This window comes from Canis aureus, chromosome 7, assembly GCF_053574225.1.
Source record: "Canis aureus isolate CA01 chromosome 7, VMU_Caureus_v.1.0, whole genome shotgun sequence".
Taxonomy (NCBI): domain Eukaryota; kingdom Metazoa; phylum Chordata; class Mammalia; order Carnivora; family Canidae; genus Canis; species Canis aureus.
In genome coordinates this window covers 37,941,560-37,966,097 of record NC_135617.1, presented here as the reverse complement: position 1 = coordinate 37,966,097, position 24,538 = coordinate 37,941,560, and the positions used below count along the sequence as shown (strand labels likewise).

The following is a 24,538-nucleotide window of genomic DNA, read 5'->3' as shown; positions in this document are numbered from 1 at the left end:
TTGTCTTTGGCAACCCTGTCGTCTGGGTTCTCCTACAAGCAGAGATTTGAGCACAAGTAGTTATTTTGAGAGGTGATTCCCAAGGAAGCACCAATATGGATTATAGGGAAATGAGATAGGGAAAGTAAGTCAATATAAGGTGTGTTATGTGGTAGATTAGTGCTCTGGGTAATTGGGGCTTGATCCCATTGGGGTTCTATGGCAGACAGTGTAGAGGTGTCTCCCCTGAGGGTAAAGAAACTAGCTTTTATCCAACAACTTCCATTTGTCACTGGCTGAGGACTGCTTCCAGAATCATTAACTTCCTGGCACTTTCAGGCCTCTTTTCCATGTGAACCTAGCTGACTGCCAACAGTTGGAAGGCCCCTCAGCAGAGTTGCAGGTGCCTGCAGCGATATGCCATGCATGCAAACAGGAGCAGCGAGTGCCAGGGTGGGTATGGGCAGCACACCAACCACATCTGCTACTGTAGCCTTCTACCCAGGGTCTCCAGCTATAGCTGTACAGATTGGGCTCTACACAACGGTACCCAGCCAGGGGGTGTGGGGAGTGGGGGGAGCTCTACAATACCACAACAATTAAATATGTGCAACTTATGCCAAGCCACAAGTTCTGTGAGGCTATTTCCACTAGTAATAAATAATATGCTAGAACAACAGGCCCTCAAACATGATTGCCCTGAGTTAACCATGAAGTGCGATTACCCTGTTTACCTATTCGTGCTCTTAACACAGCACTAGAGGGAAGGAGAGGAAAAAGCAGAACACTCGGGACTCTCATTGCCCTGGCCATTGTGGCCAGGGGGAACCAGAGGAAAAACACTGTCCTGGTAAAATGATTCTATTGGTGCAATTTTAAAACCCTCCCGCAACATAGTGTCATAGAAAGACCTTTATGAATTATACAGGTTTCAGAGGATGTGGGCCTTGGGATTTACTTTACTCCCTCCTTTTGTAGGGAGTGATAGTTTGCCACTGACTGTTTCTTAACTCTTGAGCTCCAGTTCTCATACTTGTAAAATAGAGCAACACCAATACCACTAGCAACTTAGGAAGAGGGTTAGTGGAAATGCAGAAATGCGTATAAAACATTGAGTCTAGGGCTTGGTATATAAAAAGCACTCAACAGAGGTGGGGCCTCTTTCTTATTTTAGGCTTTACCATTTCTCTGGCCCTAGTGCTCATCTCCTGGCAGGGGGGTGGGATGAGAAAGGGTCTGGGGAAAGCAGATGTAACCTATGAGTGCTTAATAAGTGCATTTTGGGAGTGATAATTTTTCACATTCTAAGGGTTACGTGGGTATGATGCCAGAAATCAATATGGGCCTTCCTCCTGCCCGTGTAAATGCTCTCTAAACAGATTTACCCTTGGAAATCAAGTATTAGCTCTGAGCTTTACTTCTTTGATATCTCTTAAATAACATCAGTGTTTAATAAAGTAAGCAACATGTTTTCATTTCATACTTAAAGTATGTCTCCATTATATAGTTTGTTTAAGATTTGTGACTATGTAGCAGTTTTCAAAGTGTGGCTTTTTAGCAGTTTTCATATTTATGAGATGATAATAGCAAAATTACTGAGTGATTTTTCACTTCATGGTCTTATAATAAGCCATAGAAAAAACACTCTTGACAGGAGCAATTTAATCATGCTGTGTGTATGAGTGAGAAGAAGAAGGGGGGGTGGGTAGGATGTAGGGGGAGGAGAGAGGCTGAGAATGAGAGAAACAGAGATTGGGAGAGAGAAAGTAAAGACTGCAGAGAGCTCCGATATTCCACCCAGAGACAGGACAGCTTATTTAAACCAGGTCAAAGCTCCTTTGGATTTCAGGTTTTCTCTGAGAACTTAATGTTAATTCTTAACTTTTTCAAGATAAACAAGGTAAGTCTGTGTTCCATGTATGAATATTCCAAGTTCTAAAAGGATTTTACTGCTTAATTTACAACTTTTCATAAATCTAAAACCAAAAGGAGAATTTCTATATTTGTCTGAAGCTTTCGATGATGTATTAACAGTTTCAAACAAAGGTGATGTTATACTTGAGATTACTAATAAGTGAATGAAAAGGAAAAAATGCAAAAACTTATTAATGTGATGCATGACTGACTTACAGAAGGAGGTGGCAGGTATATGTATAAAATTGTGATGTCTGATGTGATTAACTTTAAACCTTGACTTAGTGCACTATAAAGCTGGATTTGAAATCAAGCAGTGGTTTGACTCATTAGTACCAAAATATGCATCTTAGTGTTATCACAAAGTTATAGTTTTCTTTAAAGCAATTTTATTTATATTTAAAATTGCACCAGTTGTGTTGCATCCATATAGGCCTTTTACACACAATTCAATGCAGATAAATACTTTATATGGGCATTTATTTTGGAAATTAAGAAGTATATTTAGTTTGCATTTGGAAATTATAAATCATATTTTCTATTTTAGCTCCAAAAATTTTGCCTTTCATTTTGTTATCTTCAGGCATGGACCAGAGAAATGTAACTTTTGTCTGTGTGAATAACTTACAATGACTCATGCCAGCTGTGTGATAAGCTGTATGATAAGTTATACTTTTTTTTTCTAAGACTACCTATTTATGAGGATCTTTCTCAGCAGTATTTCATAGAAATCGCTTAAAATTCTCAAATGATAAACATGTTTTAATTGTCATTAGATCAGAAGAAGACATACATATTAAGAACTTAAAGAAATTTCAAAAATAGACTTATGTTTCAGATAATCTATGGAGAAGTACAATCCAGTAAAAAAAAATTTCCTAATTCATTTTCTTATTCACTCATGTACTGATGTCACAGCAGTCTGGCTGAAATTGAAAATGTAATATTGTTATCACCAGGGTTTGTGCAAAAGCCATTCTGAGATCCCTCTAGAAAACAGCAGTCGTACTTGTATATATTCCAAAACAGAGTTGTTCTCCAGAGACTAAGCATATAAACTGTATGGTAAAATCAATACTTATCAGCAACTCCCTTTCTTCTTTCTAAAAAAGCTCTAAATCAAAATCTAATGAAGGACACTTTAGTGTATGAAGGATTTTATACCTGAGCAAAGAAGAGTATTCTATATATTGCTTGTGTTATGTTTATATTTTCATTTTATATTCTGAGTAATATTTGCAGTTAATTTCTTGTTTTTAGTTTTAACACTTAATATTTAATTTCAGACGCAGGCCTCATCCATGAAAAGAAGGCATAAATATACTTAGGATGGCTGTGCTACATTTGTAATTTATATCTTTCCCTCCCCTAATTCCCAGTTTAGTTTAAGTCGTTTATCTTAAAAGGAATCTTAACATCTGTTTGGTTTTATGCCATCCTCATGTTTAACCAACTAAGTGAAATGTCCCTTTGCCTCTTATCTGTGCTTATCTGTGCTGATTGTTAGTGGGCACCCAAAAATTATCTTTCTACCTAAGTAAAAACATTTATTCTTTTCCTCCCTCACACTTTAAACTTGATATAAGACCAGCATTACAGAATCAGTGTGGTCTAGATATTTTTTTTTACCTGATTGACCAATCAGTAGGAACCACTTTGGGCTTCTATGAAGATATATATACAGTTAACAGTCTAAGTTTTAGTTACTAAGGTTCATTCAGCAACTCACTTGATAAACAGTTGCTGAGCAGTACTCTTTCACTCAAAGCACTCTGACGGGAGAGTACTGGAAGGGAAACGTATAAAGCATATATATTTATGTGAAAATTATATGTAAGTGAGGTTTTTATTAAAAGTCTATCATATTAAGTATTTTCATAGAGCAATTCATAATCAATTACCAATTTAAATATAGGGAAATAATCAATATAGGAGTTTAGAGAAAAATATCACTGCAGCTTAAGATGGTCAGACCAAGTTGTAAGTAGAGATGCTTTGAGGTGGTCTTAAAGCATTGGTAGAGAAAAGACAGAAAGGACATCTCAAGTGGGTAGGATAGTATTAGGAAAAGTTTGGAGGCAGAAAATGTAAAGTCATGAAGAGGAAATGGTATATAAACAGCTTGGTTGGCACAGAAGTTTGCTATCAGAGGTACAGAGGTAAATATGGCAGAGTTGGTAGGAATACAATAGGGAGCACTTTAAATGATGTGCTAGGCTGCCAGGGAGAGCCAGTAAAATTGGAGCAGGAGACCAACATCTTTATCTGTTATGGTGGTCCAAACGCAGTTGAAATAATAAGAATTGCAATATGGAGAGACCAGTTGAAACAAAACGGAAGGAATAAGTTCAGGAGATATAAGGCAGTAAGAATAATTATAACCATGTTTGATAATGGGGGAAATGGCAATATCTTTAACAGAATTGAGAAATGAGTAAAAAGGCCAGTCTGGGTCTATAAACCTCTACCAGTCCTGATTCAACTAGAGAAGCAGAATCTGTAAGAGATGTATATTAAGAAGAGATTTATTACAAGGTATTGTTGGCTTCTGTGATTATGGAGGCTGACAAGGCATGAGCCTGAGAGGGGCAGGCTAGAACTCTCAGGTACTGGCTGAAGCTGTGGAATTTCTTTAACATGGAAGCCTTACTTCTGCTCTTAAATTCCATCTGATTGAACTGGGCCCACCCAGATGATCTGAAATAGTATACTTTATTTATGGTCAACTGATTGTGGACTCGGTCACACCTACAAAATACCTTCACAGTGACACTTAGATTAAATAACTGGAGCCATAGACTAGCCAAGTTGACACATCATGAATCCTTCAAAAATCCCCAATTGCTACATAAACTCTAAGTTGCTGGCAGGATTTCTTAAGTGAAGATGGCCAGAAATATATAGGAAATTCAGAATCAAAACTCAAGAAAGTTACTGAGATTGGAAATACAAGATGGACATTATCCACATAGAGATGATATCCATGCCAGTCAAATGGGAGATCCCCAGAGAAGTCTATAAACTTCTACATCAAAGATGAGTTCTGAAGATGAAAACATTTTAGAGGGTTGAAGAAAGAAGAATTAACTAAAAGATAAAGGGAAAAAAAGGATGGAAGAGCTAAGAGGAGAACAAGAATAGCACATAGCCTTGGCTGTCCCTCTCTTTGCTAGACTTTCTCATTAGTTTCCTGACATTTCCAGTGGACTGGGGAGCATTGTTGTGGTTCCTTTGCTTTCCTCTTGAGTTTTGAGAATCTTGCTGCCAGAGATCCAAACATAATTTACATTGAGTAAAGGTCAGTGGTTTTTACCCCAAACTTTGAAGGTACAATTCAAGTAGAAAGATGAAAAACACTCCAGATTGCAGGTGTTTCGGACCTGAAAAATTAGATATGTACCACAGATAATAAGGATTTAAAGTTACAGCTATTCTGATTACTTAATAGAGAGGTCTTTCAGGGACCCTAGCCTCCAGAGTCTTGAATGCTCTTTCCCTTCCTTATCTGCCCAGCAAATTCGTTCTTAAACTCCAAGGTATAACTCAAGCATCTCCTCCTCTAGGAAGTTCCTTAACTCATGCCGACAGAGATGTTAACTTCATCCTTTGTCCCATCACTCATTTAGGCATATTTTATACTTCTTATCCTGCTGAAATAGAATTGCTTCTATGTTTTTCCCCCCCACCAGTTTGTAAGCTCCTTTCAATTTTGAGTTGACAGTGTCTGTAGTAATACCATCCAAGTGTTTAATACATATTTAGGAAAGGAGGGATAGCTATATATGCATGTATATGAGAAAACAGTGTAAAGAAGGCAAATCTATACATGTTTATTATTGGGGGCATCAGGCAAAGGGAGAGGGAGAGAGAGACTCTAGCAGGCTTCATGCCTAGCACGGAGCCTGATGAGGGGCTTGATCTCTCACAACACCAAGATCATGATGTGTGGTGAAATCAAGAGTTGGACAATTAACCAGCTGAGCCACCCTAGTGCCCCAAACCTACATATGTTTATAAACAGTTCATGGAAGGAGAACTTTTGAAAATTCTGCAGTTCACAGAGTAAAATGTAAGGGAATAAGGTGGAGAAGAAGAGAAGGGGGAATGTATGGTAAGAATGCAAAGGAGAAGGAATACCATTCTGATACTGAAAAGGAAAGGAGAGACTTGGTGTACATAAAGATTTAGTTGGAAGGGAGGAAGGATGGAAGAAATCTGTCCCCCAGGAAAAAAAAAAAAAAAAAGACAAATGGATGTGAAAGAAATTGTGCCTTCTCCTAAGAAAAGATTTTTCTTGATGTGAAAAACTTGACACTGTATTTGTCAATTTAACTTTGATCTATAGCATTTAAAATACTAGTAACAATGAAAGCTGCTATTCCTTGTGTGTGTGTGAGAGAGAGAGAGAAAGAGAAATCTGAGTGTCTATTATGGGTAATTCTTTTTTTAAGATTTTATTTATTTCAGAGAGAAAAGGAGAGAGAGAGAGTGGTGCAGAGGGAGAAGCAGACTCCTCGCTGAGCAGGGAGCTCAAGAGGGGGCTCCATCCCAGAACCCTGGGACCATGACTTGAGTCAAAGGCAGATGCTTAATGATTGACCCCCCCAGGCACTCCTATAATGGGCAATTTTTATGAAAAATGACACTTGACCTCTAATCAATGCTAGGATTACAAATGCAAGTAAGTCAAAATATGGTTCCCACATCAATAAGTTGAAATTATTTTGCAAATGGTGATATCCTTAATGAGTGTAACTCTTACACTATGGGTTGCAAGAACCAGAGATGACTTTACACATCATCATTATATTGCAGTATTCTTGAAAGGAAAACATAAAAGTTAAAAAGATTTATTTTCAATTAAAGAGCTGGTACATATTTCCATGGTGTTTAACTTTTATAAAATTCAATGTCATATCTCATCAGAATTGTGGAGTGTGGGATGCCTGGGTGGCTCAGTGGTTGAGCATCTACCTTAGGTTCAGGGTGTCATCCTGAGGTCCGGGGATTGAGTCCCACATCAGGCTCCCTACAGGGAGCCTGCTTCTCTCTCTGCCTGTGTCTCTGCCTCTTCTGTGTATCTCATGAATAAATAAATTTTCAAAAAGAATTGTGTAACGTATTCCTGAGATAATTATTTTTGCCTGTGCCTTCCAGAGTTCCATCTTTTAAATTGTTTCATGTTTTTTGCCTTTAATGTAGCAAATGGTAGATGGAGCTTTTAAATCCATAAACATGCTTTCCCCCTTCAGCATTTAGAACTTGACTGCTTATTATCTTTCAAAAAATATGAACTTAACTTACTTTGTAGAGAAATACAGCTGAAATCCACTTATCAAAAATTTAGGAAACCAGTGGCATATACAGTACTTCTCTCCTTTTGTACTTTTTTTTAGGGGCAATTTCAGGAAGTACTATTGAAAGCTTTTTACTGTAGTACTTCAGAATTAGATTTGGAAACAAAACCTTTCTGTCTCTAAGGAGAACAGTAGAACTAAGAGTGATTTGTCTGGACTGTGTCTAATCTGCAGTGATTGGGTTCCTATTCATTGCAGGGACATCATAATGGCTGCCTCCAGGCTTCACCACCTGTTACATAAAAAATTATTGTAGCAGAGAAATGCTGAAATCACTAGAGACTGGACTTGGCCTATTAAAGTGTGAACAAATGGAGTATGACAATGTGTGTTATTTCTGAAACAAATAGGAATAAGGATACATTGCATTCATGCTTCACTGCCTTCATGATGAGACTTTTTTTTTTTTTTTTTTTTTGGCAAAATAGGAGATTGACACTTTGGAGCAGAAAGATTCAAGCTCTAATCCTCACTGTGGCATTAAGGAGTTGGGTGACCATAGTTAATGATTTAACTTTACTGTACCTTGGCTTCTTTTTTTTTTTTTTTATTTATGATAGGCACACAGTGAGAGAGAGAGAGGCAGAGACACAGGCAGAGGGAAAAGCAGGCTCCATGCACCGGGAGCCCGATGTGGGATTCGATCCCGGGTCTCCAGGATCGCGCCCTGGGCCAAAGGCAGGCGCCAAACCGCTGCGCCACCCAGGGATCCCCTGTACCTTGGCTTCTTTAAACAGAGTTTGGATGAGGTCATTTATTTTTAAGTCTCCAGTGCTAAGTTTCAGATCTATTCTAAATTTAACAGTTTAATCTACCTATCATATACATTTCAGTATTTCATCTTTTTTTAAGACTTTATTTATTCATGAGAGACACACAGAGAGAGGGGCAGAGACATAGAGGGAGAAGCAGGCTCTATGCAGGAAGCCTGATTCGGGACTTGATCCTGGAACCCAGGATCACCCCCTGAGCCAAAGGCAGACATTCAACTGCTGAGCCACCCACACGTCCCTCAGTATTTCATCTTAATGTTTATTTTTAGTGTTATTTTAATCCTCATTTGATATGAACTGAAAATAAATATTTCCAATATGAAATTAGCTTACTATAATATCACATAAGCCTCAAAATATATTAAATATTTAATATTCTTATAAATTTACTTCTGCTCTAATGAAAGAATATCAGGTTTGTTTTTAGTTTATATCATGGTCTTCCTTCGAGAAAAGCCACATAAACTCTACAATCTTGGCCATGTTCATTTCCTCCCACTTGTCAAGGTGTAATGTCTTTGTCTGTTTGGCTGCTTTAACAAAAATGCCATATACTGGCCAGTTTATAAACAACAGAAACTTATTTATCACCCTTCTGGAGGCTTGGAAGTCCAAGACCAGGGTACCAGCATGATCAGGTTCTGGTAAGGATCTGGTTCCTCCTTCATACATTGATGGCCATCTTTTTTACTATAAATTCATATGGTGGGAAGGGTAAGTAAAATATTTGGGATCTCTTGTATGAAGGCACTAATCCCATTCATGAGGGTTTTACTCTCATGACCTCATCCAAAAGCCCCACCTCTTAAGGCCATCACACTGGGTATTAGTCTCCATACGTGAATTGGGGAGCCAGGGAAGACACATTCAGTCTTTAGCACGTAGCTGAAAGAGAATCAAAAGTTTTTGTGTGGTTAACACCAAATGCTTCTCTAACTCCTTCAAACTGTCAGGACTATCACTATTTTAGAATTAAATTAGCCAGAACAGTGCCTTGAAAGTAATAAACAATATCTGGAAAAATGAGATGTAGATAGTAATTGACTTTGCTCAGAATGTCAAATTAGTATCAGTAATATGTGCATGATTCCTAGCCCCCATTTTGTTAAGATAGTTCCTCTATTAATGCTTAGATATCTGGTTATGCAGTTGTTTGCCTGCAGATTCTTTAAATACTGTGACATAGGTCACAGTTAATTCCCTGTATTCCCTGAGATATACAGGTAATTTAGTTCTGGAAATTGGTAAACCTTTGTCACTAGATTTTCCCTTTACCAGCACACTTTTAGGCCTTTATTATATTGTATATTTCAAGTTCTTGTTTGCCTGATTTTCAAAAGATGGAAGGTAGTGGGGTAAAAATTAAAGACAAAATGTTTAATATTCTTTTGTACCAATTTTCCCACCAAATATTTTCTCTTTATTTCCTAAGGATTTTCTTTTGCCTTTATGGGTATGTAACTTTATGTTTTGTTATGTAGTATTTATTCTAATCACAGTCAATAGAAAAGCAGCCAGCCAGCAGTTTCTCAAATCTCTCATGCACAGAGGCTCAAATTAACCGTTTTGTACATAAATTGTATTCTTGTCAGTCATGGAATCATCCTTCATCAGCAGCATACAACCTCCAAGACCTTTGTGGCCAGTCCTTGAATTACCACAGTTTACTTAATTTGCACATTTTGCTGCTTATTATATTCTGAGGTATGGTTTGATCTCAGTGCCAGCCTGGAATGAAGTAGTTACAGCATTTTGCTCTACAAGGACCAGCTGCTCAGACTCATATGGTGCTGATGGCCACCCTTACTCTTGTGGTCTTTTTCTTGAAAAATTGGTCTCTCTTTCTCTCTCCTTCTCCCCTACCTCCAATTAATTTATTCTCCTCTCTTCACTCAGAATCTGAAAAATTTCTCCTGAATTTATTAACTTAACTCCTTCTATGCCTACTAGCTAATCTTGATACCTCCCCCTCCAAAACCATAAATTACCTTTCTGATCACTAAGTAAATAGGTATAACAATTTTAAAAATTTTTATCTCATCCTCTAGATTAGGTATGTCAGCTGAGTGTTAGAAAAAAAATAAGCAATGAACTAACTTGTAACAACCAGAGGCAGTTGCTAATTAGAAATCCAAATAAACCAACAATTATGATATAACAAACTGAAGTGAAACATTTCCAGATGATAGTATTTTGGGAGTGTAGCCACCTTGAGTAGTCCTTACATTTTCACAATTGATTTTGCTTCTTCCTCTACAATGACATAACACACAAAAGCTCCTCTGGCTGTATATGCAGGTCTCCAGAGGTAGTGGGGCAAGATTTGGGCAGGAAAGGGGCAATGAGTATGGATTGTTTGGAACTAAGATACAACCTAAATGGGATTTTGCAGTATTTTCTGGCTGCTGACTCCGTGGAAGTTTGCTAGTTAACATGTCTGTCCTCACCTTCTGAGTTGAAAGTATTCCATCTGACAGAATTTTTTAATATCTTCACTAATAAAATAGAAACTGGATGATTTTTAAAAGCTACCAGTTGATTTTACAAGCTCAAGAGGAAAGAGATGGCTCTTAATGCATCTGACTTTACTTTTTTTTTCTCCTGAAAATTCTTAAAAATTTTAAGTGATGGCTATTAAGGAGGGCACCTATGATGAGCCCTGGGTCTTATAAGTGATGAATCCCTAAATTCTACTCCTGAAATCAATATTACTCTATATGTTAACTAACTGGAATTTAAATAAAAACAAAACAAAAATTTTTTAAGTTAAAAAAGGTCAATATGATTTTCCAATTTTACAGTTTTAAAAAGATTTATCCCAAGACCCTAGTTTTCTTTGGAATCTCTGCTTAAAACAAATCTTAGCAAATAATGCTTTCACATTCTATTAAAAATATGCAGAGAAATACCAATCATGTGAGGATCATAAACAAGACATTACAATATGTGCTAGCACATCCTATCTTGTTCTGTGAAGTATAAGCTCCACTGCACTGAACCTATTTTCCTGCTGCCCTGATCCTACCCCACCTGGTTTACTTAAGAAATATTCTGTCTAGGTATAAGGCTTTGTACTTCCTGTGTGCCAACATGAAGATCATCAACCCGAGGGACAGAGAAGTGAGGATTGAGCCTTCAAAGATATATGTACCCAGTAGAACTGTTACTATACACATTGTCTCTTTTCTTCTTGTACCTCCAAGGTTCCTGAACCAATGAGAGGTAAAACTCTACCAAAGAGAATAGGTTTTTGTGACTCACATAAGACTTCCTTGGGCTTTTTTTTTTTTTTAATTTTTTTTTTTTTTTTTTATTTATGATAGTCACAGAGAGAGAGAGAGAGAGAGGCAGAGACACAGGCAGAGGGAGAAGCAGGCTCCATGCACTGGGAGCCCAATGTGGGATTCGATCCCGGGTCTCCAGGATCGCGCCCTGGGCCAAAGCCAGGTGCCAAACTGCTGCGCCACCCAGGGATCCCCTTCCTTGGGTTTTAATCATGAAAATGTATTCCAAGTTTTTCAGTCTGACCAAAACTCCATACAAAACTACCCAACAGATTTATTCTAATGATAATTCTTCAAATCTATCAAAATAAAGGATTTGTGGTATTATGAAGCATGAGACAGTTTTATACATGAGAGATTCTTGGTTGCCCCAGGACTGCTTCCATGTTTTCACTACTGTAAATAATGCTGCAATAAATACAGGGGTGCATATATTCTTTCAGATTAGTGTTTTTGTTTTCTTTGAGTAAATACACAGTAGCAGAATTACTGGATCATACAGTAGTTCTATTTTTAATTTCTTTCAGAAACTCCATATTGTTTCCACAGTGGCTGCACCAGCAGGGCATGAGAGTTCTTTTTCTCTATATTCTCACCAACACAGTTTTTGTGTGTGTGTGCGTGTTTTTGTTTGTTGTTTGTTTGTTTGTTTGTTTGTTTTAGCCATTCTGACAGGTGTGAGGTGACACCTCATTGTGGTTTTGATTTGCATTTCCCTGGTGATTAGTGATGTTTAGTATCTTTTCATATGTCTGTTGGCCATCTGTATGTCTTCTTTGGAGAAATGTCTTCATGTCTTCTGACCACTTTTAATTGGATTATTCGGGGATTTTGGTGTTAGGTTGTATAGGTTTTTTAGATTTTGGATACTAACCCTTTACCAGATATATCATTTGCAGATATCTTCTCCTGTCTGGTAAGTTGCCTTTTCATTTTGTTGATTTCTTCCTTTGCTGGGCAGATGCTTTTTATTTTGATGTAGTTCCAATAGTTTATTTTTTTCTATTGTTTCCCTTGCCTCAGGAGACACATCTACAAAAATATTGTTACCATTGATCCCAGAAAATTACTGCCTGTGTTCCCTTCAAGGATTTTTATAGTTTTATGAGGTTGCACATTCAGGTCCTTAACCCATTTTGAGTTTATTTTGTGTAGGGTGTAAGAAAGTGGTCCAGTTTGATTCTTTTGCCTATAGTTGTCCACTTTTCCAAATACCATTTGCTGAAGAGACTGTCTTTTTCCCATGATATATTCTTGCCTCCTTTGTCAAAGATTAATTGATCATATAATCATGAGTTTATTTATGGCCTCTCTGTTCTATTTTATTGATCTATGTGTATATTTTTGTGCCAGTTACCATACTGTTTTGATTACAACAGTTTTGTAGTATTTCTTGAAATCTGAGATTGTGATTCCTCTAGTTTTATTGTTTTTTAAAATTACTATTCAGGGTCTTTTTGGTTCTATACAAATTTTAAGATTATTTGTTCTAGTTTTGTGAAAAAAAATGCTGTTTTTTATAGAGATTTTGATAGAGATTGCAAAAATCTGTAGACTGCTTTGGGTAGAATGGACATTGTCACAGTATTTGTTCTTACAATTCATGAGCATGAAATATCTTCCCATTTGTGTCATCTTCAATTTTTTTCATCAATATTTTATAGTTTTCAGAGTACAGGTCTTTTGCCTCCTTGTTTTTCACCTCCTAGGTTTATCCCTAGGTATCTTACTATTTTTGAAGCAGTTGTAAATGGGATTGTTTTCTTAATTTCTTTTTCTACTACTTCATTATTAATGCATAGAAACGCACTAGATTTCTGTGTATTGATTTTGTACCCTGTAGCTTTACTGAATTCACTTATGAGTATTAGTAATTTTTTGGTGGAGTCTTTAGGTTTTCTATATATAGTTTGCCATCTGCGAATAGTGAAAGTTTTACTTCTTCCTTACCAATTTGGATGCTTTTTATTTTTTTTCTGTCTGATTGCTGTAGCTAGGACTTCCAGCACTATGTTGAATAAAAGTGGTGAGAGTGGACATCCTTGTCTTATTCCCGACCATGGGGGAAAGCTCTCAGTTTTTCCTGTTGAGTATGATGTTTGCTGTGGGGTTTTCCTTTATGGAATTGATTATGTTGAGGTATGTTCCCTCTAAACCTACTTTGTTGAAAGTTTTTATCATGAATACATATTGTACTTTGTCACATGCTTTTTTCCGCATCTACGGAGATGATCATATGATATTTATCCTTTCTGGTTTTGATGTATCATGTTGATTGATTTGCAAATACTGAACCACCTTTGTATCCCCAAAATGAACCCCACTTGATCATGGTGAATGATTTTGTGATGTATTGTTGGATTCAGTTTGCTAATATTTTGTTTAGGATTTTTGCATCTATATTCATCAGAGGTTTTGGCCTGTACTTCTCTTTTTTAGTAGTGATTCTATCTGGTTTTGGTATCAGGGTAATACTGGCTTAACAGAATGAATTGGAAAGTTTTCCTTCCTCTTCTATTTTTTTGGAATAGTTTGTAAAGAATAGGTATTAACTCTTCTTTAAATGTTTGGTAGAATTCACCTGTGAAACCATTGGGTCCTGAACTTTTGTTTTTAGGAGTTTGTTTTATTGTTTGTTTGTTTGTTTGTTTTACTGATTAAATTTCATTGCTAGTAATAAGCCTATTTGTATTTTTTATTTCTTCCTTATTCAGTTTTGAGAGATTATATGTTTCTAGGAATTTATCCATTTTTTCTAGATTGTCCAATTTATTGGCATATAATTTTTATAATATTCTCATAATCATTTGTATTCCTGTGGTGTCAGTTGTTATTTCTACTCTTTTGCTTCTGATTTTGTTTAGTTGAGTTTTCTCTCTCTCTCTCTCTCATCTTTTTTTAATTAGTCTCACTGCAGGTTTTCAATTTTATTGATCTTTACAAAGAACCAACTCCTTGTTTCATTGATCTTTTCTATTGTTTTTTTTTTTTTTTTAGTTGCAATTTCATTTAGTTTTGCTTTAATCTTTATTATTCCTTTCCTTCTACTAGTTTTGGGTCTTGTTACACCTAGCTTCTTTAGGGGTAAGATTAGGTTGTTTGGGATTATTCTTGCTTCATGAGGTAGGCCTATATTGCTATAAACTTTCCTCTTAGAACAGCTTCTGCTCTGACCCAAAGATTTTGGACTATAGTGTTTTCATTTTCATTTGTCTCAATGTATATTTTGATTTCTCCTTCAATTTATTGATTGACTCACTCATTGTTTAGTAGCATGTTATTCAACCTCCATGTATTTGTCTCCTTTCCATATTTTTTCTTGTGGTTGATTTCTAGTTTCACAGCATTGTGGTCAGAAAGGATGCATGTTATAACTGATTTTTTCAATTTGTTGAGACTTGTTTTGTGGCCTATTGTAGGATGTATTTTAAAGAATGTTCAAAAAAAAAAAGAATGTTCATATGTACTTGAAAAGAACATGCATTCTGCTTTTGGGGGATGGAACGTACTGAATATGTCTATTAAATCCACCTCGTGTAGTGTGTCATTCAAAGCCTCTGTGTCCTTACTTTCTGTTTGGATGATCTATCCATTGATGTAAGTGAGGTGTTAAAATTTCCTACTATTCTAAAAAAAAAAAAAATCCTACTATTCTTGTATTACTATTGATTATTCCCAGTATGTTTGTTATTAACTGCTTAATGTATTTGGGTACACCCATGTTGGGTACATAAATATTTACAATTGTATCTTCTTGTTGGATTGTCCCCTTTAAGATATTATGGTATCCTTTGTCTGTTGTTACAGTCTTTATTTTAATATCTATTTCATCCAATATAAGTATTGCTACCCTGGCTCTCTTTTCACTTCATTTGTATCCTTTCACTTTCAGTCTGCATATGTTTGTGATAGGAAGTGTAAAGATGAGTCTCTAATAGGCAGTAGATAAATGGGTCTTGCTTTTTTATCCATTCTGTTACCCTGTGTCTTTTGATTATAGCATTTAGTCCATTTACATTCAAAGTATTTATTGATAGGTATATATTTATTGACATTTTGTTACTTGTTTTATGGTTGTTTTTGAAGTTCTTCCCTGTTTCTTCTCTTGCTGTCTTCTCTCTTGCTGGTTTTCTTTCGTGATATATTTGGATTCCTTTCTGTTTTTTGCATACCTATTACTGGTTTTTGATTTGTGGTTACCATTAGGATTATATATAACATGTTATGCTTATAGTAGTCTATATAAAGTTGACAGTTGCTTAAGTTTGAACCTATTCTTTACTCTTCTTCCCTCCATCTCTTAGGTATATGGTGTCATACTTCACATCCTCTTATTTTGTGACTGATTTTTATAGATATACTTAGTTTTACAGTTTTTGTGCTTCCTACTTTTCTTCCTCCTACGTATAGTCTTTTCCCTTCCACTCAAAGAGTCCTTTTCAACATTTCTTGCAGAACTGGGTTAGTGGTCAGGAATTCCTTTAACGTTTGTTTGGGACTCTTTATCTCTCCTTCTATTCTGAATGATAACTTTGCTGAACAGCATCTTCTTGGCTGCAGATTTTTTTTCTATAAGCACTTTGAATATTTCATGTTATTGTCGTCTGTCCTGCGGAGTTTCTGTTGAAAAATCAGCTGATAGCCTTATGGGGTTTCCCTCATAAGTTACTGTCTTCTTTTGCTGCTTTTAAAATTCTGTGTGACTACTTTTTGCCATTTTAATTATTATGTGTCTTGATGCGGACCCCTCCTTGAGTTGCTTTTGTTGGGGGTTTTATGTGCTTCCTCAATCTGAATTTGTTTCCTTCCTCAGATTGAGGAAATTTTTGGCTAATATTTCTTCAAATAAATTTTCTGCCCCTTCTGCTCTCTCTTCTCTTATTGTGACCGCTATAATGCAAATGTTATTATTCTTATCTTAATGATGTAGCTTAGTTCCTATAGTCTATTTTCATTTTTTCTTAGTTTTTTCCCCTCTCCCGTTCAGCTTGATTACTTTGTACTATTCTGTCCTCCAGGTCACTGATCTGTGTATTCCATATAGTGTATTTTTAATTTCAGTTATTGATTTCTTCATCTTTTTTGGTTCTTTTTTATGTTTTCTATCTTTTTGTTGAGGGTCTCACTAAGGTCTTCCACTCTTTTCTCAAGTCTAATATTTTTATGACCATTACTTTAAATTCTCTATCCGGCATATTACTTATCTCCATTTCATTTAGCTCTCTTGCTGTGATTTTGTCCTGTTCTTTCATTTGGGACATATTCCTCTGTCTCCTCATTTTTTCTAACTCTGTTTCTATGTATTAGGTAAGTCAGCTACATCTCCTGCTCTTAAAAGTAATGGCCTTATGAAGAAGAGGTCCTGTATTGCCCTGCAGTGCAATGTCCCCCATTCACCAGAAACTGGCATTTCATGGGTGTCTCCTATGGGTGTTGCATGTGCCCTGCTGTTGTGGCTGAGCCGCTTTTGCCTTCAGTCATCTGCAATGACTCTCTTTGCATGTTGTAGGCAGGATTTGGTCCCTTGTCATGAGTGGGCCAGTCTAAAGCCACCTTGGGTTTGAGTTGAGTCAAACCAGGAGATGTAGAGATGCCAGAGATGTAGTTGCACTGAACTACATGGCATTTTCCCTGTGTTGTTCCTGAAAAGCTTTCACTGATAGGTGCTGCTTGCATTCAGACCAGAGCTCTGCCCCCAGCCCACTGTTGGGACCACAATTGGCCTGGTATGTGTGGTCATCTTCCCCTCTCCTTGGGTCAGGAGTCACTTCGGAGTGGTACTGGCCCCTGTAGGGGCTGCTTGCATCCTGCTGGGCTTGTGACACCTTCTGGACGGGCTGTAGCCAAGAATGTATTGGAGGGGGCAGGTATGCAGGAGAGCACAGGGGTGGAGCTCACTGTTAGCAAAGTCCATGCCTGTCTGCTCTGGGGAGAGAGCTGCAGCCACTCAGAAAAACTCCTACATAAGCTTTGATGGAGATTGTGAATCCACATAGCGTACAGGGCAGAAGGGAGGAGGCATGCTGTTAGCAAGCTGGATGAAGAGTGTTCATGCTGTGCTGGTTCCCACAGGTGTTCTGAGTATCTAGGCTTGGGGATGAAGAAGGAAAATGGCACCACCAGCTCTCTTTTTCTTGGAGAAGTCTCCTATTGATCTCTGCCCCTCCAGCACTATGCTCTGAAATTAGTAAACAAATCTCCTTCCTATATACCCTAGGTGATTTTCATACTACTGCTTCTGTGCTGTATCTCAGTGGAGATGTTTGTTATGCTGTCTCTTTAAGGGTAAGGTCTCAGTTTCTTCTTCCCCTCCAGCTCTCACAGAGCCAAGCCCACTGATTTTTAAAGTTCCAAGTGTTGGGCAGCCCCAGTGGCTCAGCGTTTAGCACCGCCTTCAGCCCAGGGTGTGGTCCTGGAGACCCAGGATCCAGTCCCACGTCAGGCTCCCTGCATGGGGCCTGCTTCTCCCTCTGCCTATGTCTCTGCCTCTCTCTGTGTGTGTCTCTCTCATGAATAAATAAATAAAATCTTAAAAAAAAAAAAGTTCCAGGTGTTAAGCCCCACTGGTTATAAGAACTCAAAGAGTTAGGCCCTTCTGTTTTTCAAAGCCAAAGTTATGGGAACTCATTTTCCCAGTGTGGGGTCCCCATACCTTGGTGCTCTTCTCCCCTCTTCATGTCCGAAGCATTCCTCCCTCTCACAGCCTCTCCTGTGAGTCCATTTGGCTCCCAACCCATCTCTGCCCTTCCTACCCTCTTCAGTGTGGGCTCTTCTCTACATTAGCTGTGGAGAGTCTGTTCTGCCAGTGTTCAGGTTATTTTCTGGGTTATTTACACTGATGTAGGTGTTATCTAGGTGTACCCATGGGACAAAGTGAGCTGATGATCCTCCTACTCTACTATCTTTCCCAGAAGATCTATCTACAGTAATATTTAATGAACATTATTTATTGCTAGTTTCTCCCCTTCTAACCCTGCATATTCTCACATGTCATAAGGAAGAAAAATTCCCATTAATTTTATTGTTAGAAGAGTCTTATTCTTCTAAATATAAAACTATAGAGGAACAATCTAATATAACCCCAATTTCTTATCCAAAGTATTGACAGTACTGTTCACAAAATTGCTAATTTTTTAAATCCCCTATTGATTTTATTTAGAGTACTATGTACTATGATACAGGATAGGCTGCTGTAACAAGATACCCTTAGATTCAGTGGCTTAATGAAGACTGTCATATAACAGGACAGTCCAGTCTGGGTTATAGTGGCTCCATCATGTCAGGGATCCAGGTGGTGCCAATTCAACAAGTGCTTCCATCTTGAGGTCCAGAGTAGTTGCTGCAGCTCCCACCATTATGTCCCCATGCCATCAAGAGGGGAGACGGAAAGGGATATGCAGTTGGTCTTTAGCTTGTAGGATGGGGAAATTCTATCACTAAGAGAAAAGGGTCAGAATGGGTACTGGGGACACAAGTAGTCTCTGTGACATGTTGCAATTTAATTATGCTTCATTCTAAATATTTTGAGTTAAATATGCACAGAAACATGTGCTTTGAGTAGAGCAAGAGGAATTATCATCATTCAACTTGAAAACTTAATCTGTACAAAATACTGGAGATCTTATTGTTGTAACAATATTTAACTTAAATAGGTACAAAACACTGTCCTGAGTGCTTTACATGGATTATCTAAATTACTACTCAAAATCATCCTGTGAGCTAGGTATTATTATCCCTCCCCTTTCATAGATGGAGGAAGGTGAGGCATACAGAGAGAGGTGAAGTAAGCTGCCTACAGCCACAGAACTAACATATGGTAAAGCTGGTACTTGAATCCAGACATTCAGATTTCAGAATTACCTCTCAAATAATTTCCTGTTCAGCCAGCCTTTGGAATCTTAGGCTGCCTTTTGAACCTGGATAGGAGGAAAGATTCTCTAAATAGCAATACCCTGAATTTAAACAAAAATTTTTAAATTAAAAATATACAATAAAACAAGATGTAGCCTAAATTATTGTTTTATTTTTACAACCAGAATGGTTGATAGTAAGGAGATATTCTAGGTTTATAATCAATAAATGAAACCCAGATTCATCTAAGGTATTAATTTAGGCTAAAGGAGAGAGAAAAAAATTGATCTAAATGTGTTTTTTTACTACTCCTGGGAAAATATATATAAAACCTTATTTTCTGAACCTCAAGGATTGTTGGTAAATGATTTAGGTATATTCAGCTATACTTGATTTTTTTAATCAAGGATATCTGAAACAAATTCATCCTGTTATTTGGGGCTTAATCTCACCCTCAGACCATTTAGGTGATGACATATCCATAGGTGCTTTAAAAGATATTTAAATCATCACATTGAATAAATAAGGGGATGGCTTTAGAGTGTTAAACTAACAATATCCACTCCCTAGATGCATTAGTTTGCTAAGGCGGCCATAACAAAATACCATACATGGGGCAGTTAAAATAACAGAAATTTATATTCTCACAGTTCTAGATGCTAGAAGTCTATGATCAAGGTATGGGCAGGTTTGCTTTCCTCTGAGGCCTCTCTTCTTGGCTTGCAAACAGCTGCCCTCTTCACATGATGGTGCCTTTCTGTGTCCTAATGCCTTCTTCTCATAAGAAAACCAAAAAGGTGGGGATTCAAGCCCCCACTAGCAGGGTTATTTTAACTGTATCACCCTTTAAAGGCTCTGTCACCAAATTCAGTCATATTCTGAAATAGCAATCTATTTTCTCAACGTATGAATGGCGGGGGTGGGAGGAGTAGTCATAATATGGAAACTCTTTGTAAACACTGAAGCTACAAAATCAATTGGCAGCAGTGAGAAGTTCAGCATTTGACCTCCCCCATCTTACAGCTTTGCCCAAAATAGAATGTGGTACAGGTAGTATGTTTCAGTGACAATAAACCTCTTCATCTAAATATTTTTTGGCAGCCTTACTAAATTCAGTATGAAGATTATTTAAAAGAGCATCTTGAACTTGCTATTGCTTACATTTTCACCAGCCAGGCAAGAGGAAAAATGAAAACTCAGTGTGACACTGGCAAATGTTTTGCTGAAAAGCTCAAGTGTGGTTGAATGAACTGGGCAGATAGGACAGACAGGCATTACCTTGGCTCAGAACAACACCGGGCCTCTTACCAGAGAATAACTATTAGCCACAGAAGAACTGGAAAAATACAGATCAGTGTTCAGTATGCATGAATCCCTTTTCTAGAGTTGTATCTGTAGAGAACTTAAAGTATATGGCAGCAAGAGAAAACTATTTACCTCTTTCAGGTTATGACAGTGAAATAAAAGAGGATAGGCACATCACTGAGAAAGATTTTGAAGTATTCTGAAAATATCATTAAGGGAATTTATTCCATCATCTCACAGAAATATTCTTAATGATACTATTTTTATTTTCTTGACCATTTTATTTCTTTCATTATAAATCTCTCTAGAAAATGAGACGAGGAAAGGAAAGTTGTGAACTTTATTGCTTGTAGGATTAACATAGAGGATAAATGAGGGAGACCAAAAAGTCAAAGAGGCCTCATGCAATTTTGTAAAAATAATCTTCAGATGTATGAAATTTTTACAAGTTGTACTTATCTGGTTTGGGATGAAATACATTTTTAAAACTTTGACATAACACAAAAGGAACACTTGTTTGTTTAAAAACTAAGAAAGAAAAACCGTGGCACTATTAGAACAGACTACCTTATAAAGATTTCTATGTGGTTATGACAACATTAGAAGCATCTGACAACAAAGGGGAACTGCTGAATGCTTTCTTTTAGAGAATGATTACTAAAGACCTTTGACAATACTGCTATATCATATTGCATATAATACAAATTACACACAACATTATTGGGATAATATTGGCATTAGGAAGACCAAGACCTTGAGATCATTAACAACATTAATATAACAATACAACAGCCACCCAAATGATACATACTCTACACTTGAGAGCATTATAGGAAAGGTCCCGTGTCAGCCTGCCCACCTGCCACCCCTCTAGCTTCAACTCTCACCATTGACAGAACCCTGGTCATTCTGGAAATGTAGTTTTCTCAAGAGGCTATGTTCTCTATCATGTCAGGACCTTTAAATATACTGCTCTCTTAGCCTAAAATACAAATACCACCCCCATCCACCATCTGCATGGAGTTAAAATTTCCTTTTCAAATCCCTTGGATACCTAGTCTCTCAGCATATCCAATACTGTGAGTTTAACTGTAATTGCTGCTACTTTGTTTGAACACCAGATAAAGTGGTTGGTTTTTTTCTTTTTTTTTTTTTTTTTTTTTTTTAGGAAGCCTATTTTAGAGATCATCATAAGCACCAGAATTATCTTCAGGAACAAAGTAAAGGAAGAGAAGATTTGCATTTCTCATCTCCTGATCTCACCAGGTTCCATGCTCATTTAGTGGCAGAGCAAGCACAGACTCACACTCACTGTTTAAATTGTTCCTTCTCTCCCCTTTTTCTTCCTCTCTCCATATTATTGAATATACGTAAAACACATACCTAAAGCTAAATAAATATAAAATAAGTCCTCTGTTTTAATTATGCTGAATCACAAACTTCTGCGTGTCAGTCTCTCCTACTAGGCAACAACATGGTTGCGGGTAAGGCCTCTCCTTTCTACTCTTCTGTATATACGGTACTGGAGCCAAAACACTCCGAGAATAGTTTGTTGAATAAGTAAACAACGGAATGAATGACCAAAACATATTAACTACAACAACTTTTCTTTTTAAAAACATAACAGTTTTGTCTCTGTACATAAAAAATATTTAATTTTTATCACTGATCTCAGTTTCATTTTCAGGATTACCAAAAGACTGCATCTACTTCTAGTTTTTCTTTGTGAGCTAATAGGATATTACTGCATTTATCTTTCGGATCTGAACTGTTTAATCAGTTAAATGATATTTTACTGATTTTTCCAATTAATTGATGAAATTGACTATTCATTTGGCATTAGAGAATACTTTGAATGATAATTTATCAGACAATTATCTATGTTTATCCACCTTTCCAACCAATAATATTAGATCTAAAAATTTTAATGTTTTATCTTGTACATTCAATCATTCCCATCTGTATAGAAACAGGCTCTAATGTCACATATCTTAAAAAATAGATAACCTCTACATATCCTATGCAATTCTCCAACCTACCTCTCAGTCACAACAAACCTTTTCAAAATAGTCATGGAAACTCCCTCTACTTACTGTGTCTCATTCTCTTTTCCAACTGGCCATTCCTTTCAGGCTCCCAGCCCTACTGCTTTACCAAATCTACTCTTGAAATCAGTGATTTCCATGAAGTCAAACTCTATCATCACTTCTGTGTCTTTTTTCTTTTTTTAAGATTTTATTGATTTGAGAGAGGGAGAGAATGAGTGCTTGAGCACTGGTGGGGTTGGGGGAGAGGCAGAGGAAGACGAAGAAGCAGACTCCCCAAGAGCAGGGAGTCCTACATGGGACTTAGTTCCTGGGACCCTGAGATTATGACCTGGCCCAAAGGCAGATGCTTAACTGACTGAGCCACTCAGGTGCCTTTCTAAAATTCTTACTGTTTCTTACTAAAATTCTAGGTAGTAGACAATACTTTTTTTTTTTTTTTTTTTTTTTTTTTTACTTCTAACACTTTATTCTTGTGATTTCTGCACCATGACACTTACCTATTTTACCCCATGCCTTAAAACATCTTCCCTTGAGGTTCTTTAACAGTCTTGATTTTCTTCTGGACCTCTCTAAATATAGGAAATATCCCAGGCTTTATTTTGCTTACTCTTTTTATCTATCTCTATACTTCCTCCCTATTTCATTTACTATGATAGATTTTAATTCCATCTGCGATAGATTTTAATTCCATCTGCATGCCAGTATATACTGTCTGTCTAACTACTGGTTGACCTATCCGTCATGGTCCTGACTCATGCACATACTTCCTACTTTACTCTCCACATGGCTACTTAGGAAGCCCCTCAAACATCCAAGAGAGAACTCATCATTTTCACCACTCATAATGAATTCCTCTTCCTTTCCAGTAAATGACACTATCAACTAGTTAACTAAAAACCTGAAAGTTAATTGATGTGTTTTTTTCTGAACCTCTTGTACATCTAATAGAGCAAATACTGTCATATCCACTTCAAAATATAATCAAAACTTACCCTCTTCCCTATCTCCACTGCTGCTTCCCTAACCTAAGCCACTATTTATCTCTTCGTAGGTAGGAAAGTAGCTTTCCAATTCTTCTCTGCTCCCACTTCTAGTTTCTACAATTCATTCTGCACATAAGAGCTAGAATGATCCTTTGAAAATTGTCAATCATATCCTGACCCTTCCCTGTGGCCTCCCGGTACACTCAGCACAAAATCCAGGTCTTTTCCAGCAGGCCATGCCCCACCTTGTCCTTCACCCTCTTCCACCCTATCTTCTCCTTATCCATATGACTTCAGCTTCCCATAGCTTTCTCAGACCGGCCAAGGAAAGTCAATCACTCCTCAAGGTCTTGCACTTGCTCCTTCTGTCTGGATAATACTTCCATTAGATCCAGAAGTGTCCTTCTCTGCCCAGCTGGTCAAAAGTAACTCACCCTACTGGGACAGTCTATTCTGCTTTGGTTTACTTTTTTTCCATGATGATTACCAGTTCTAAAATTATCATAACTTATTTGTTTTAATTGTTTATTATATGCACTATCCTGTCTTCTTACTGTTCTAGCTCCAACACCTAGAAAAATGCCTGTTAGATTAGGTACTTGCTGGTGCCTGGGTAGCTCATAGGATCAAGTCCTGCATCAGGCTCCCCACAAGCCAGGAGCCTGCTTCTCCCTCTGCCTATGTTTCTGCCACTCTCTTTGTGTCTCTCATGAATAAATAAATAAAATATTTTAAAAAAAGATTAGTTACTGCTTAATGAGTATTTACATAATAAAGTAATGTATCAGTGAGGGTGTTTCTCAATATAACATACATCTCTTACTATGAAAAGAGAGAAATAATTAATTATACATTCCAGAACATTATATAAAGGAAAGTTGTTTTTCCAAAGCAGGGGAAAATAATTGTTCCCAAATTATATGGATTTTACTAATTTTTCATGTGTTCATGAATATAGAGTATTAAAATAGGCTAGTTTTCTAATCCCTTTGTTCTTTATATAATACTTGGGACAGCAGTTTCAAGTCAAAGGTTTCATGTCAT

General features: G+C 37.1%; 1 protein-coding gene and 1 long non-coding RNA gene across 56 annotated transcripts in view; one reads left to right on the top strand and one right to left on the bottom strand.

The window, feature by feature from the left end:
• The window catches only part of LOC144317274 (uncharacterized), a 178,155-nt gene that overhangs the window by 94,342 nt on the left and 59,275 nt on the right, over positions 1 to 24,538 (bottom strand). The window lies entirely within an intron of this gene.
• Positions 1 to 24,538, top strand: part of RIMS1 (regulating synaptic membrane exocytosis 1) — a 477,109-nt gene that overhangs the window by 438,004 nt on the left and 14,567 nt on the right. The gene's annotated exons all lie outside the window — the stretch shown is intronic.